We start from the raw sequence: 16,808 nt of genomic DNA, 5'->3' as shown, positions 1-16,808 counted from the left end.
ACCCCCAAACTCATTTAGCCAAAGGGAAAAGTCAAGCTGGGAACTGGGTCACACAAACCTGCCTCCCTGTTTTGGTTCCTAAATAAGATGGCTGCAAGATGAAAAGCTACATGCCTCTCCCATATTTTGCCCACAAGGAAATTCCTAGTGAGCTGTTATAGCTTTATCATAGCAATGCAAATCGATAGCTTATCTTTACAGGTGCAGTCACTCCTAGCCCACCAGACACAAATGCATATCTGATTGTTCCCCTACCCCATTTTGTCTGTGTTATCTGATGTAAAATGCAGATTTTTTTTTTTTTTTTTTGAAATGGAGTCTCGCTCTGTCTCCCAGGCTGGAGTGCAGTGGCGTGATCTTGGCTCACTGCAATCTCTGCCTCCTGGCTTCAAGCGATTCTCTTGCCTCAGCCTCCCAAATAGCTGGGACTACAGGTGCATGTGGCCATGCCTGGCTAATTGTTTGTATTTTAGTAGAGATGGGGTTTCACTGTGTTGCCCAGGTTGGTCTCGAACTCCTGAGCTCAGTCAATCCACCCGCCTCGGCCTCCCAAGGTGCTAGGATTACAGGCATGAGCCACTGTGCCTGGCAAAATGCAGATTCTTCACATTTTTCCTCTGCCCCTTTTGTTTAATCTTATGTAAAAAAAATGTAGATTCACGGAGCCAGGCAAAGGCATAACTGATTATTTTCCCTTAGCCCATCTTACATGAAAACTGTGTGCTTCTTGATAGCTCACCCTTTCCCCTTTAAATTTGGAGCTCTCAAAATCATCTTTGGAGAAAGGCCCTGTCTCCTGGGCACATTCTTAACTTTGGTAAATAAGTCTCCTAAAATTATTAAGACTTGTCTCATCATTTTCCTCAATTGACACATTTATTTATTTGTCACCCAAGCTGGAGTGCCGTGTGTGATCTTGGCTTATTGCTACCTCTACCTTTCAGGCTCAAGTCATCCTCCCACCTCAGCCTCTTGAGTAGCTGGGATTACAGGTGTGCCCCATGGCACCTGGATAATTGTTGTGTTTTTAGCAGAAATGGGGTTTCACCATGTTGCCCAGGCTGGTCTTGAACTCCTGGGCTCAAGCAATCTGCCTGCCTTGGCCTCCAAAAGTGCTGGGATTACACATGTGAGCCACTGTACCCAGCAGGAATTGTTTTTTTCTTTTCCTTGATGAATAACACATGTTCATAGTCACACAGAATTTTGAAAGTCCTACAGCCTTCATTTTGGCCTGCCTCTGTTCCTTACAACCTAGATTAACATTCTTGAAAACATTATTGGTTTCCTATGCAATTCATGGGGGTCTGAGCCATCAGATGAGAAGGTCCTAGTATTTCTGCTGATGTAACATTCTTGAAAACATTATTGGTTTCCTATGCAATTCATGGGAGTCCAAGGCATCAGAAAAGAAGGTCCTGTACAGATTTTTCCTAGATAAACCCACCTGTATTGCTGGCTCCTGCTGAGAAGGTTGATTGGATCCAGGGGTCACACTCACATACCTAATCTCTGTAACAAAAGACTGTTGAGCCAAACTCTTGGTGTTCTCCCCAGAGCATGCTTTCTTGCCATTTGCATTCTGGATAGGCTGAGAATTTCCAAGTTCCTTTTTGCTTAATAGTTTCTTCCTCCAATTATCTCTTTCCTATCATTTTCTATTATAAATAGCAAGGAAAAACCAGGCCACATTTTCCACATTGTGTTTGGAAATCTCATCAGTTTAATATCCAAGTTCATCACTTAGGAGTTCTGCTTTCCACCCAACAGTAGAACATAATTCAGTCAAGTTCCTGCTATTTTATAACAAGAATTGCCTGCCCTTCAGTGTCCAATAACATGTTCATTGTTTCCTCTGAGTCCTCACCAGAAGCACCTTTAACATTTGTATTTCTACTAACATTCTGTTTGTGATAATATACATGTTATCTTACATGATAGATGATTTATCTACAGTTCCCCTTACTTCTTTCTGAGCCCTAACTGGAATTTCCTCTAACATCCACATTTCCACCAACAATCTTTTCAAGGCAATCTAGGTTTTTTAACACCATATATCTAGGCTGAGAGTAGTGGCTCATGCCTGTAATCCCGGTACTATGGGAGGCTGAGGCAAGTGGATCATTTGAGGTCAGAAATTCGAGACCAGCCTGGCCAACATGGTGAAACCCTGTCTTTGTTAAAAATATGAAAATTAGCCTGGCACAGTGGCGTGCGCCTGTAATCCCAGCTACTTGGGAGGCTGAGGCATGAGAATTGCTTGAACCTGAGAGGCGGAGGTTACAGTGAGCCCAGATTGCACCACTGAACTCCAGCCTGGGTGACAGAGCCAGACTCTGTCTCAAAAAAAAGAAGGCCGGGTGTGGTGGCTCACGCCTGTAATCCCAGTAGTTTGGAAGGCTAAGGCGGATGGATCACGAGGTCAAGGGATCGAAACCATCCTGGGCAACATGGTGAAACCCCATCTCTACTAAAAAATACAAAAATTAGTTGGGAGTGGTAGTGGGTGCCTCAGTCCCAGCTACTCGGGAGGCTGAGGCAGGAGAATCACTTGAACCTGGGAGGCGGAGGTTGCAGTGAGCCAAGATTACACCACTGTACTCCAGCCTGGCAACAAAAAAAGAAAAGAAAAAAAAAAACTTCTTAAAAAATTCTTCCCACTCTCACCATTATCCAATTCCAAATCCACTTCAACATTTTTAGGAGTTTGTTATAGTGGTACCCCACTCTCTGTACCAAAATCTGTATTAGTTTCCAAGGGCTGCCATCACAACTTACCATAAACTGTTTGGCTTAAGACAATAGAACTTTATTTTCTCAAGGTTTTGGAGGCCAAAACTCTAAAATCAAGGAAGCAGGGCCATACTCTCTCCAAAAGGCTGTAGGGGAAAATCCAAAAGAATCTAGCCTGATGGTATTTGCTGTGAACATGGACTGTTAGATTTATTGCTAGAGTGCTAGACATGTGCATCTGAGTTCCAATACAAAGAGTTACATATATCCAGTGCTTTGATTCAGAATTGGTACATTCTAAATTGAAGAACATTTGGAGTCGAAGTTCACTGCCTGTTGTTTTCTTAACCCTTTAATCCTTCATGCTACCTCCCTATCAGATGCTAGACTGTCAGAGGACATAAAAAAGACCTGGGGGGTTTTGCTCGTCACTTATGCCATTGAATACCACCAGAAATAAATTCTATTCCTCAAGCTAAATTACACAAGTCAAGCCCTGTGAGGAAAAATAATGTGATCAAAATCCCTGCCCTCGCTGGAGGAAGTATAGTAGAAAATTGATGAGTCAGACAGACCTGAATTCAAGTTCCAGCTCTGATGCTTCCTAGCTGTGTGACGTTGGGCAAGTTATGTAACCTCTCTCTGCATCTCATTGTCCTCATGTGTCCAATGTGGATGACAATAAAACCTGTCTAAACAGGTAGCTGTGAGGAAAAGAGATGATGTTCACATAGTGCTTTGCCCGATTCATGACGAAGGTTCAATATATGATAATAATGAGGATGATGAAAGCCAATAAGAAGTCTGACTATTGTTGAAGATTGTGTCATGGAACCTCTGTAATAGGATACAGAACGCCTCCTCTTTTCACATGAACTGCTAATACTCTCTGTGAAGAATGATGATTTTTAGGCAGAGGGGTGAAATATATCCTTTTAGTCAAGTTCTGCCAACCCAACAGCTGCTAACATAAGTCCCTTGAGTAGTATGCTGTTGTCTTTTCTCAGACAGAACCCTCATTGAGTTTGGGGGAATTTGGGTTGGCTGGGCAATAGCAATGTGAGCTATGTAGCTAGTCTTTCATTCTCACCTCACCTTGGACTAGACACAGATCCCAGTTTATGAAATCGCCTGGTGTACAGATCTCTTGTCCAAGTGAGGTGCAGCTGGACTTTATATTTCTGTGCATTTGACTTGCAGGATGTGTCTTATTCACCAAGACAGAAGTTTGTACTTGGACATTCTCATGGGTGAGGTCACTTTGCTGTTATTAGCCAAATACTGCCTTCTCCAAATGTCTGATGTTTTCTTGGCTATAGTGTTCAGTTCCCAGAGCAAAACGTTTTAGACTAAGAAGTACTGCTTGTGTAATGATGCAAACCCATTCTGGAAATTTGTTCCAGTGGTTGTATTTTCTTCTTGGTTTTGAGCAACGATATTTGTATTTTCATTGATATTTTCCTTGTGAAGGAGCAATAGGTTTCTTAGATTTTGCACGGTCTGATTTTACAACATCAGGGGTGCAGCTGAGGCTTGGTCTCTATCAAATGTTAGGAGAGCCAAATTAGGACTGTTTAGAGTCTACATTGGCATTAACTGGCTGGCAACTTGAAATGAGAGAAAAATGAATGATTTGCACAATGCCTGTCCTCGCTAGCTTGTTATTTCTCAAAAATTTCTTTTCATTATCACTCCCCCAAGGAGCTTTTTGAACTTTTTTTTCCTAAATGTCTCCTCTCACCATGAAATTTTAATACTGCGGATACACTGTGTATCTATTTATGTACGATTATCTATATCTGTGTGTTTGTGGTTTTTTCTTTTTTCTTTTTTTTTTTTTTTTGATACAGAGTCTCACTCTGTCATCCAGGCTGGAGTGCAGTGCTGCGATCTCAGCTCACTGCAACCTCTGCCTCATGGGTTCAGACGATACTCCTGCCTCAGCCTCCTGAGTAGTGGGGATTACAGGTGTGCACCACCATGCCTGGCTAATTTTTGTATTTTTAGAGGGACGGGGTTTCGCCATGTTGGTCAGGCTGGTCTTGAACTCCTGACCTCATAATCTGCCTTTCTCGGCCTCCCAAAGTGCTGGGATTATAGATGTATGCCACCATGCCCCACCCTATATCTGTGTTTGATATATAAAAGAATAAAATTCTAGCTACCCCTGAACCAACTTTGCTCTTTTACTAATGATCCTCACCAACTGACTGAAACATATCTCATGCCTGAAAAAAACACAATTTATTGTGGGGTAATCCATTGGCAATTACAATTTATAGCTGGAGAAACTGAGTCATGAATGATTTTATAAGAACTTGATATAATATTTATAACAGCATTCATTACACATCTTTATAAAAGAACACAGAAAAATTTTTTGAAAACGTTACAGTTGCTTTTCTGAGGAAAAGAAGTCAAATTTTTATAATTATAACCTTTCTGTCCATCTTGTTACTGCTTCTCATGTTGTGTGCTAAAATTGGTTGAGATCTGAAAAAACACAGGAAAAATATCTCCTGCACATGCCCTTTTTCATTCCTATGGTCACATTCCTGATGAAAGCCCCAGTCATTTCATATCTGACTGTTTTCCCTACCTCTGGCCTCAAATTCACAAATGCAATTGCCCTCAAGGGCCAGGGAGGCCACAGAAATTAATGAAGGCGACCAGAAGTAAGAACACAACACCCTCCCCACACAGGCAGGGCTGACTGGCAGCTGGCACATGACCTTGGTGTTAGGAAGACAAGAGAGGGTACATGGGACTTGGGAATGGAAAATATGTCATCCATCTGAAGGTGGCAGCCGCTACTCAATTCTTGCAGCCTTACTATCACAGGGAAATGACAGCCCAACATTGTCTGATCATTTTACTGTTTTAGAGCAAAGCCAGAAATCTAATATTTCATGGTATTATTAAGTACTGACCAACAGTCTCTGTGCCAAATAAAACAGATCTGTGAGCTGGGTTGGGCCCCTGAACGCTACATTTTGAGCATAGTCCCGGATACTTCCTTCTTGTTCCAAACACTATTTTAAACAATTTCACCCTCTCAAAGTATATCTTAAACACTATTTTAAACAATTTCACCCTCTCAAAGTGTAACTCACATCATGTTCCTCTCCTGCTTGAAAGCTTTCAATAGCTTCCCACTGCCTACCAAGTCAATTCTAAACTCGTGAGCCAGGCATTTAAAGCCATCTGCCACTTTATGTAATATCTTCCCTTCACTTATGTGAACATCAACTTTTTCTCCTTTCCTTGCTTTGTAATTTTCTGCCTCAGTCCTTTGACTAAGGTGGGTTCCTCTGCCTGAAACCTTCATGTTTAAATCAGTCTTTCAAGGTCCAGCTTAGATGTCTCCTTTCCAAGAAGCCTTCCTTGCTATGTCTGTTAAGAGGTTATTCTTTCTCTGAACTTCAATAACATATTATTTTTGATAAAGTGCTTGGAACACTGTGCTCAGAGTAAGTGTGCTAGAATAAGATGGCTCGGAAGGAGTGACTCCTCACTCTTCGCCTTTCACTTCCCATCTCTGGCTCTGTCTTGTGTCATAAGGGAACAGCATCTTCATTTAATTTTTTCTCTGGCATTTTTCACTTTTCATTGAGTAATACAGTTGTTTGTATTGAGGTCCCCTATCCTCTACTAGGTAATATTTTCAAGCAGGGATCTTTTTTCTTTCTTTCTTTTTTTTTTTTTTTTAAGACAGGGTCTTGCTCTGTCACCCAGGCTGGGGTGCCATGTGCTGATCATGGCTCACTGCAGCCTCAACCTCCCAGGCTCAAGCGATCCTCCTACCTCAGCCTTCCAAGTAGCTGGGACTACAGGCTTAAGCCACCATTCCCAGCTAATTAAAAAACATTTTTTTTGTAGGGATGAGGGTCTCCCTGTGTTGGTCAGGCTGGTCTCAAATCCTGAGCTCAAGTAATCCTCCCACTGAGCCTTCCAAAGTGCTGGGATTACAGACATGAGCCACTCTTCCCAGCCTGGGATCATTTCTTATATAACCTTGATTCTCCACAGTGGCAAGTACTTAAGAAATATTTGTAAAATGATCATTTGCAACTCCATTGCTTGCTTCATTCACCAGATCATTCCTTCCCACATACCCCTAAAGTTCCAAATCTATGGATGTGTTACTTGAAGGGGACCAAATTAAGAGAAGGCAAACATACTTTGGAAAGGGTAATGTATGAGGAACGATCAGGCTTCTTATGCATTTGCATCCTTTGTCTACCCTCTTTGGCCCAAATGGTGAGCCTTTTAAGCATTTTAAAAGATTGACAAATGAAGATGTAATACGATCTATTGACCTTCGTTTTAACAGGCTGTTCAACATCTGCCAGTTTTTAAAAACTGGTCTGACATTCCAGAAGGAAAAAAGAATGAGCAATTCCTAGGTTAACTAACTTAAATAAAGGAATTTGATTTCTCTTTTGCCTTTCTGGGCTCCTGGGTACAGGCCAGTATACTTGGAAGTGGCCACAAGAGGGGAGTGTGAACCACAGTCATCCTTAAATGAATGAGACCAAGGAGTCATTATTTCCCCAGCTGAATGAAGAAAGCTTCATGCAGAACAATAGTCAATTGAATGATCATTCTCTTTCCAGCTGACAATCAAAGACTGAATGTGGATCTGCCCTTTCTGTGCTCACAGAGACTGTAACCTTCACCTCTCAGATATCCAATCAGACCATAACCCTGACTGGAAGAAATACTTACGGAGGAGGGCCTGAAGGATGTGCAGTTCCCTTCCCTCAATTTCTCTCATGTTATTTTACCTTGGCATGAAACCAGAGCCCTGAGAGAACTGTGTTCCTGGATCAACCTTGCTTTGGGTCCTGTAAAATTATTTCTACTGAATTGTGATTTGGCCTCCCTCAATCTTTGTACTGAGGGATGCTTTAAGAAGCAGCTGTTTAAAATGTGTTGTTAGGCTGGGCACAGTGTCTCATGCCTGTAATCCCAGCATTTTGGGAGGCTGAGGAGGGTGGATCACCTGAGTTCAGGAGTTTGAGACCAGCCTGGCCAACTAGGTGAAACCCTGTCTTTACTAAAAATACCAAAATTAGCCCGATATGGTGGCGAGAACCTGTAATCCCAGCTACTCAGGAGACTGAGGCAGGAGAATCACTTGAACCTAGGGGACGGAGGTTGCAGTGAGCCGAGATCATGCCGATTCACTCCAGCCTGGGTGAAAGAGTGAAACTCTGTCTCAAAAAAAAATTAAATTTAAAATTCAATATGTTAGTATATCAACATAAAGATGCTGTCCACGAATTCATACAATGTTCTGTTTTGTTTGTTTGTTTGTTTGTTTGTTTGAGACAGTTTCACTCTTGTTACCCAGGCTGGAGTGCAATGGCACAATCTCGGCTCACCACAACCTCTGCCTCCTGGGTTCAAGCAGTTCTCCTGCCTCAGCCTCCCAAGTAGCTGGGATTACAGGCATGCACCACCATGCCCAGCTAATTTTTGTATTTTTAGTAGAGATGGGGTTTCACCATGTTGATCAGGATGGTCTCGATCTCTTGACCTCGTGATCCACCCACCTCGGCCTCCCAAAGTGCTGGGATTACAGGCATGAGCCACCGCGCCTGGCCTACAATGTTCTGTTTTTAAGGACCCATGGGAGAAATTTTGAAGACTCATGGGAGAAATTTTGCTTAAAACTCAGAATGCAGGAAAAGCTGTTTGCCTTGATGTATTAACTTGTAAATATTTTAACTTGTGCTTTTCTCTTTCCTTTGACTGCTGGGAGGCTTCATTTAGTCAACCAGTATGTACAGAGTGCTCGTATGTGTCAGGCACCGCTGGCTGCTGGAGTTATGATGGAAAGCAAAAGGAGAAGGATTTCTTTCCTCACAAAGCTTCCAGTTTAGAGGAAGTGATAGATATTTATTTACTACTCAGATAAATGCACAAACTGAAAAGTGCTATGAAGGGAAGGCCCTTGCTATGAGAGCATAGCAAGGCAGGGTTCATTTGGAGAAGTCTCCTTTGGGCCCAAGGATGTGTGGAAGTTTCCTAAGGAAAAGGAGGTGGGGTGCTGGCATTCCTGACCTGAAGGGGATCCACCTTTTGGGGAAGGAACACCGTACATTCTGGCAACTGGAAGAATTCTAGGGGGCCAAAGTTTATTTTATGTGAATGGGGAAGGTATGGAGCAAGGCTTGAGGGAGGAGTCAAGTTTTGGTGCCCTGTATATGCGTTTCTGCTTGTTAATCTTTTTTGTTTAACTTTTATTTTAGGTTCAAGGGTCTGTGTGCAGGTTTGTTACATAGGTAAACTTGTGTCATGGGGGTTTGGTGTACAGATTATTTCATTCCCCAGGGGCTAAGCCTAGTACCCACTAGTAGGTTTCCTGATCTTCTCCTTCCTCCCACCCTTCACCCTCTAGTAGGCCCCAGTGTCTGTTGTTCCCTACTTCGTGTCCGTAAGTTCTCATCATTTAGCTCCCACTTATAAGTGAGAACATGCAGTATTAGTTTGCTAAGGATAATGGACTTCGGCTCCATTCGTGTTCTCATAAAAGGCAGGATCTCACTCTTTTTATGGCTTCATAGTATTCCATGCTGAACACCATGGTGTATATGTACCACATTTTAAAAAATCTATCTGTCCTTGATGGGTATTTAGGTTGATTTCATGTCTTTGCTCTTGCAAATAGCGCTGCAATGACATATGTATGTATGTGTCTTTATGGTAGAATGATTTCTATTCCTTTGGGTATATACCCAGTAATGGGATTGCTGGGTCAAATGGCAGTTCTGTTTCTATATGCATACTAATCTTACCCAGGCTTTGGTTTTGCTCTACATCCCTTGATGTGGTGTCCTTTCATAAGAAACATACTTTGTGGAATAAGATGGAATAAATAAAAAGTTATTCAAGATTGCATTATAAGCAGACTCCATCTTGAATTAAATAAAAACAGATTTCACACCATACCACCTCTGCCAAGCCTCCCTCACGTCCATGGGTTCTCACTCTTGGACACGGGTGAACTGTCCCACTCTGGGTGAGCCTGTGGACTTGAGAACATAGACTGGCTTTGCTCTGCTGGCATCTGAAGGCTCAAGGTATTTTTCCTTCACAGCACATGAGGATCCAGAGTTATAAAGTACTTGCTAGAAGATGGATTCATTGAAAAATTAGAAATTACAGTCCTGCCTTCTGATCCTATGAAAAGTTACATCCAGGTCCCTCTGAAAAACATTCCAGGAATAAACAGGCCAAGTGAATGATAAGGCAGTATTTTATAGTTGCTTTTCTGATCAGAAACCTTCATTCTGCTGGCTTTGCTGAGGATTAGAATGTGCTGGTAAAATGTTGCCAGAGGAAGCCTCTGTGGTTAGGAGTTCTTGCCTTCATCTGTCATCTCTGTTCTCAGTATTTATTTGAACCAAGGCCTTAATGGGGCTGAAATAGAACACATCAATGCCTCTTACATTTCCTAGGTCAGGAAAAAGCCTATTTCTGAGCCCTTACTCATTGTAGTAACACAGTTTATTTAACAGAAGGCGGTGGGGTGAAAGGATGGAAGAAGAAAATGAATTGTGATACCAGTAAGGTGGTTACAAATAGGGTTGCTTATCATTCTGCTTCAGCCAGACAGAGCTTTTTGCTGAGCTCCAAAATGCACCAGACATATTGCTGCCACAGGACTTTTGCACTGGCTGCCCCCTCAACCTGGAATGCTCTTTATCTATATAATCACAAGCTTGACTTGTTCACCTCCTTCTAGTTTTAATTGAATACATTATCACCTAGATTATCCTATTTAAAATTGATGACCCTCTTAAACTCCAGATTCCCTTTACCATATTTCAGAAGTTGGCAGATCATGACCTTTAACCACCTGTTTTTGTAAATAAAGTTTTATTGGAACACAGCCAAACTCATTTTGTGTTGTTGTATTTTACGCCTTGAGTATGACTGCTCTTTCCCAACAGTGGCAGAGTTGAGAGACACTGTGGCCCACAAAGTCTGAAGAATTGGCTAGTGGGTCCTTTTCAGAAAATTTGCCAACACTGCCCTGTTTTATTTTTTTCTGTTTCATTTCTAACCTTGTAATGGTATATACATATCTATGTATCTATATTCGTCTATATCTATCTACATATCTACATCTTATTTTTATTTTATTTTATTTTTTGAGATGAAGTCTCACTCTGTTGCCCAGGCTCGAGTGCAGTGGTGTGATCTTGACTCACTACAACCTCCGCCTGCTGGGTTCAAGTGACTCTCCTGCCTCAGCCTCCCAAGTAGCTGGTATTACAGGCATGTGCCACTGTGTCCAACCCATCTTTTTCTTTTTTAATTTTTTGAGATGAAGTCTCCCTCTGTCTTCCAGGCTGGAGTGCAGTGGCGCTATCTTGGCTCACTGCAACCTCCACCTCCTGGGTTCAAGCAATTCTCCTGCCTCAGCCTCTCTGAGTAGCTAAGACTATAGGTGTGTGCCACCACGCCCAGCTAATCTTTTTTTTTTTTTTTGTATTTTCGGTAGAGATGAGATTTCACCATGTTGGCCAGGCTGGTTTCAAACTCTTGACCTCAGGTGATCTGCCTGCCATGGCTTCCCAAAGTGCAGGGATTACAGGTGTGAGCCACTGTGCCTGGCCAGCCCACCTTATTTTTAAAAATTTCCACAAAGTCAGAGATTTTAAATTTTTTTGTTAGTTCACCAATATATTTAAATGTCTAGAACATTGCTTGATAGATTCTGAATAATGATTTGTTGGATGAACAAATGAATAAGTGAATATAAAGTGTCCCACAAAGATCAGACAATTAGTTTGATCATTATTATTATTTCAATATAATTACAACTTATGAAAAGTGGAAGATGTGTGTTACACCAGCGTATATTCTCAACCTAACACGTAGAAAGTTGTGACCATCCCAAGGCCCTCTCAACTGCTGTGGGAATCATGCTGTCACGGGCTTGTCTCTGAGCCTTATATACCTGCTTACTTCTGCTGGGACACCTACACAATCCCCAAATAAACACTAGCGGAAAAGGCTTTTTTATGAAAGTAAACATCTTTTGTCGTTCTAAAACTTTTGGCTTTTGTTGGGGAAGTGCTATTTTCATGTTCAGACAGAGGAATGCCTATTTTTACACTACAGCCAGACAAGACTCAACTGTTGCGCCAAATGGGCAGGTGCGTTTTCAAACTATGTCTTTATTTCACTTAAAAGAAGACGGGAAGAAAGAAACTCACCTTTTGACCAAGGAAATAAAAGGTTCAGCCCTCTAATTCCTTTCAGCAGCTGGTAATATTTTTCATATGGGCTACGTTTCTCGATCACATAAACAAAAACAAATTTACATAAATTAGTCTCTTGTCAATGTGAAATATCTATGTAGTTGATGCAAAAACATTAGGATTGGACAGCATCTAACTAGAATTCTGAAGTTTATTTTTTTATTTCTGCTGAGTTTCTGATTGCCACCCTGTGCCCTGGATCACATCGAGATCACCACCTGAGACATGGGTCTCATCACCTGCAGACTCTGACTCAACCACGGATGAGTGAATGCACTCTAACACCATTACAGTGTTTCAAATGGGCTAGGGATGGATGTTGGCTGCTTTCAGAGGGTGAAATACAACCAATAGATCCAGACCCTCTGTCCACACATTTATTCCCTTCAGATTTTACAACAGAGGTTCTAAGTTAACACACTTGTGGATAATTAACATGGTTAAAAGAAAGGTTTTACGATTGGTAAGAGCTTTAGGTTTGGGGCCTAGAGTAAATGCTATTAACAGGTAATTCCCCTTTGATCTTCCCTGGAGAGATCACCCAGCACAAAATTAACATGAGTAAACAGAGTGGAGACAAACGGATGTGGGGTTAGGCCTTTGATCATCTCCATCTCTCCCTAACTTAACATAATGAACCAGCCAATCGCCTGCCGCCTGCCCCAATAATCTATAACTTTCCCTAAATATTTTCTGTAATATTTTGCCAACCACCCCAAGTGAATCTCAACACCACTCCAATTCTAGTTTTCAAAACTACAGATATGTCAGCCTCCTTATTGTTTTAGGTAGTTTTTGAGGATGAGCATGAGAAAAGAGTTACACATGGCACAAGGAGGTCACACTCTGATAGTTTCAATTGAGGGCGATGTTGCTTTAAGCAAAGTCTGGAGACATTTTTAATGGTAACCACTGGGAAGGTGCTATTAGCTCAGTGGGTAGAGGACAGGGCAGTTGTTAAACCATCTGTAGTGCCCAGGATGAGTTCTCCCCATCCCCATCCTGCCCCAACCTCCCAACAAATAATTATGCTGTCCAAAATGTCAGTAGTGCTGAGGTTGAGAAATCCTGTCCTGTGCTACAGTTAACATGCTCCCCTTTCCTTTGTCAGCCTTTTGCTTTCTTGTTGCTGATGTCACCCTTTGCAACCTGAGGTTAATAACAGGTGGCCATTTCTTTCTTCACTGGGAGGAGATGAAGCATGGTGAGCATTCAAGCACTAAAAACACCTAAAGAAAAGTATTATTATTTATTAAGAGAGAATTGTATGTTTGCAAGTTTCATGGCTATATTTCTTCATGACTGCTTTAAAAAAGTTTAAATAAGCAAAGGGTGCTTATTACCTATGTGTCATCTGTCCTTTTGTGGGGTTGTAGAGAGACGGCCGCAGTATACAGGCTGCTGGTATCCACTTTAAAAATCCACAGCTGATGTGTTTGCTCTCTTTGGTCTTTTTCTGGCTGTCCTGTTCCAGAGTGTCCTCCTTCCCTTTCTTTCTCCTGTCCTCTCAGTGATCTCCTGACCTCCTTGGCTTTTTCCTTCATCTGATACAACTGAAGGGTATGTCTGCTCCAAGCTCTCATTCCTTTCCCCTTAATTCACTTGATTCTTGATTCAGTATTTCATCAACTATTTTTCGCTACTCAAGTATTCCCTTGGGGTCTCACATTTCACTTAAGTAGCTTTTTAGCAATTTTTCTGAATGAAATGTTCTCCATCTTTATAAATATAAATATTTATCCTTGAAGGCTGAAAGTAATGGCTAAATAATAATTACTACAAAAATGAGAACCAAAGAAAAGAATCACTTTACTTAAACATTAATTTGGGCTGTAAAGATAACTTTGGGGCTTTAAACCAGATTCCTGATGCTTTAAGCATCCAAATCCCTAAATTTTTGTTAGAATAAATTGTGATTTTTTCATTTTTAATTTTATGGAAGTCTTGGGTTCTCAAAGTCCTAGAGCTTGAGGTCTCAATTGGCAAGCATGAAAAGCTGGAAAATCCTATTGTTAACTGACAAAATATCTTTCACAAGACTATGCAAGCTAAAAGAATATATCTGAAGACAGGATTATGTGCCTTTCTACAAAGTTTTCTTATGGCTTTCAAGGGGAGGTTAGTGATTAGGATACAGCACTGTTTTTTGATTTTTTGTTTTTTCTTTGAGATAGAGTTTTGCTGTTGCCCAGGCTGGAGTGCAGTGGCACAGTCTTGGCTCACTGCAATCGCTGCTTCCTGGTTTCAAATGATTCTTGTGCCTCCACCACCCGAGTAGCTGGAATTACAGGCACATGCCACCATGACTGGCTAATTTTGTATTCCTAGTAGAGATGGGGTTTTGCCATGTTGGCCAGGCTGGTCTTGAACTCCTGGCCTCAGGTGATCCACCCACCTTGGCCTCCCAAAGTACTGGCATTACAGGCATGAGCCACTGCACCTGGCCACAGCATGTGGTTTGAAGGAGAGTTTAGAGAAGAAGTGTTCCCCTCAGCAAGCTGGAAACACTTTAGATGTAGGAGATTAACTAGGTCAAGTCAGGGTCCTTCCCATGATGATATTTCTTAGATTTTTATGTTTTCTTAAAAGAGGAGAAATATTCTGTGTATATTAATTAAATCGAGAGAAAATGAAATTTACCTTCTATTTGTACTGAGTTTCACTCAGAGTAACCCCTCAAATCCTCACATTTGTCTCTAAGCTCTTAAGGCTGCAGTGTGGTGATTGTGCTGACCTTATCTCCTCCCGTCACTTGCTCACTCTGCTGCAGAACGCTGGCCTCTCTGCCACTCTTCACACCCTCAGACACACTTTGACAGGGGGCCTTTGTGTTTGCTCTTCCTTCTGCCTGGAATGCTCTTCCCTAGTTTATCTACTTGGCTTACTCTCTCACCAACTTCGAGTCTTTGCTCCAATTTCTCCTCAATGAGATCTCTCTGCCCATGCTATTTTAATTCTGAAAACTGTACCTTTTCCTTCTACCCTTAGGTCTTTTAATCCTTCTTCCCTGCCCAACTTTTTTTTTTTAGACAGAGTTTCACTTTTGTTGCCCAGGCTGGAGTGCAATGGTGCAATCTTGGCTCACCCCAACCTGTGCCTCCCAGGTTCAAGAGATTCTCCTGCCTCAGCCTCCTGAGTAGCTGGGACTACAGGCACCTGTCACTGTACACAGCTAATATTGTATTTTTAGTAGAGACGGAGTTTCTCCATGTTAGTCAGGTTGGTATCGAACTCCCAACCTCAGGTAATCCACCTGCCTTGGCCTCCCAAATTGCTGGGAGTGGATTATAGGCATAAGCCACTGCGCCTGGCCCTCTCTTTTTTTAAAACATAGTATAATGATTTTTTAACAAACTATCTAGTCATTTATAATGCATTGTGTTTATTTCCTGCCTGCCCTTGCTAGAATGTAAATTTTTCAAGGGCAGAGATTTTTGTCTGTTTTGTTCACTAATGTGCCTCAGAAGCCTAAAACAGTGCCTGGCTCTGAGTAGCTACTCCACACATCATTGTTGAATAAGCAAGTGGGTTGGTTAAGCATAAGCAGGGACAGAGAGGTGTAGCCAGGGCAGAGGCTTTTATGAGGAATTTGTACCTGTCAAAAGAATAGCTTGAAGGCCAGTGTGGCAGCTCATGCCTGTAATCCAGCACTTTGGAGGCCAAGGTGGGTGGATCGCCTGTGGTCAGGAGTTTGAGACCAGCCTGGCCAACATGGTGAAACCCTGTCTCTACTAAAAATACAAAAAATTAGCTAGGTGTGGTGGTGGGTGCCTGTAATCCCAGCTACTTGGGAGGCTGGGGCAGGCAAATTGCTTGAACTCAGGAGGTGGAGGTTGCAGTGAGCCGAGTTTGTGCTATTGCAGTCGAGCCTGGGGGACCAAGTGAGACTCCGTCTCAAAAAAAAAAAGGAAAAAAAAAAAAGAAAAAGGGAATAGCTTGAAGACATCCACAAAAGTAGGATAGAAGGAAGATAAAATGGAGATGGAGGAAACACATACAGATGATCCTTCAATTATGATGATTCAACTCACAAGTTTTCAACTCTATGATAATGCAACAGCTATATGCATTCAGCAGAAACCAGGTTTTGAGTAATCATACCATTCTATTTTTTTTCAGTACAGAATTCAATAAATTACATGAGAAATTCAACATTTTATTACAAAAATAAGCTTTGTGTTAGATGATTTTGCTCAACTGTGGGCTAACGTGTGTTCTGAGTATGTTTAAAGTAGGCTAGGCCAAGCCATGATATTGGGTAGGTTAGGTTTTCTAAAGGCATTTTTGATTTACTATATTTTCAGCCTACAATGGGTTTATCAGTAAGTAACTCCATCATAAATTGAGGAGCATCTGTATGGCCCTTTACAATTTTTTCTATGGTTTACCTTGCTGACAAGTATCTGAGGTGTAGGACAATGCTTGGCTATAGGTGCTCAGGGAGGGGCGGCTGTTTCTAGTGGATTTTAGGAGAGTGTGTGTGTGACAGAGACAGGAGGAAGAAGAGAAGGCACTGCACTAATAGAGCTAAGAAAGATCCCCTCACTCCCTTGATCTTTTATCTCTCCAACCTTTATGCACTCAACCTTTGTACTTGTACCTGCAGCACATCATTGGTTTTATTTGTATAGTCAGACAAAGATGACAAACACAAGATATCTCTGGATAGAACTTTAAATCCTCGCAGGGCCATAATGAGAAAAAACAAATTCATTTTTTACCAGAAACCAGACAAAGATGACTTATCAGACCAAACAAATTCAGTCCTACAAACCCACCTGCGTACCCTTGTGGAAC

The sequence above is a fragment of the Sapajus apella genome, unplaced genomic scaffold, assembly GCF_009761245.1.
Source record: "Sapajus apella isolate SASKATOON/1434 unplaced genomic scaffold, GSC_monkey_1.0 scaffold45, whole genome shotgun sequence".
Taxonomy (NCBI): Eukaryota; Metazoa; Chordata; class Mammalia; order Primates; family Cebidae; genus Sapajus; species Sapajus apella.
The sequence above is the reverse complement of the archived record's forward strand: the minus strand, read 5'-3'. Positions refer to the sequence as shown.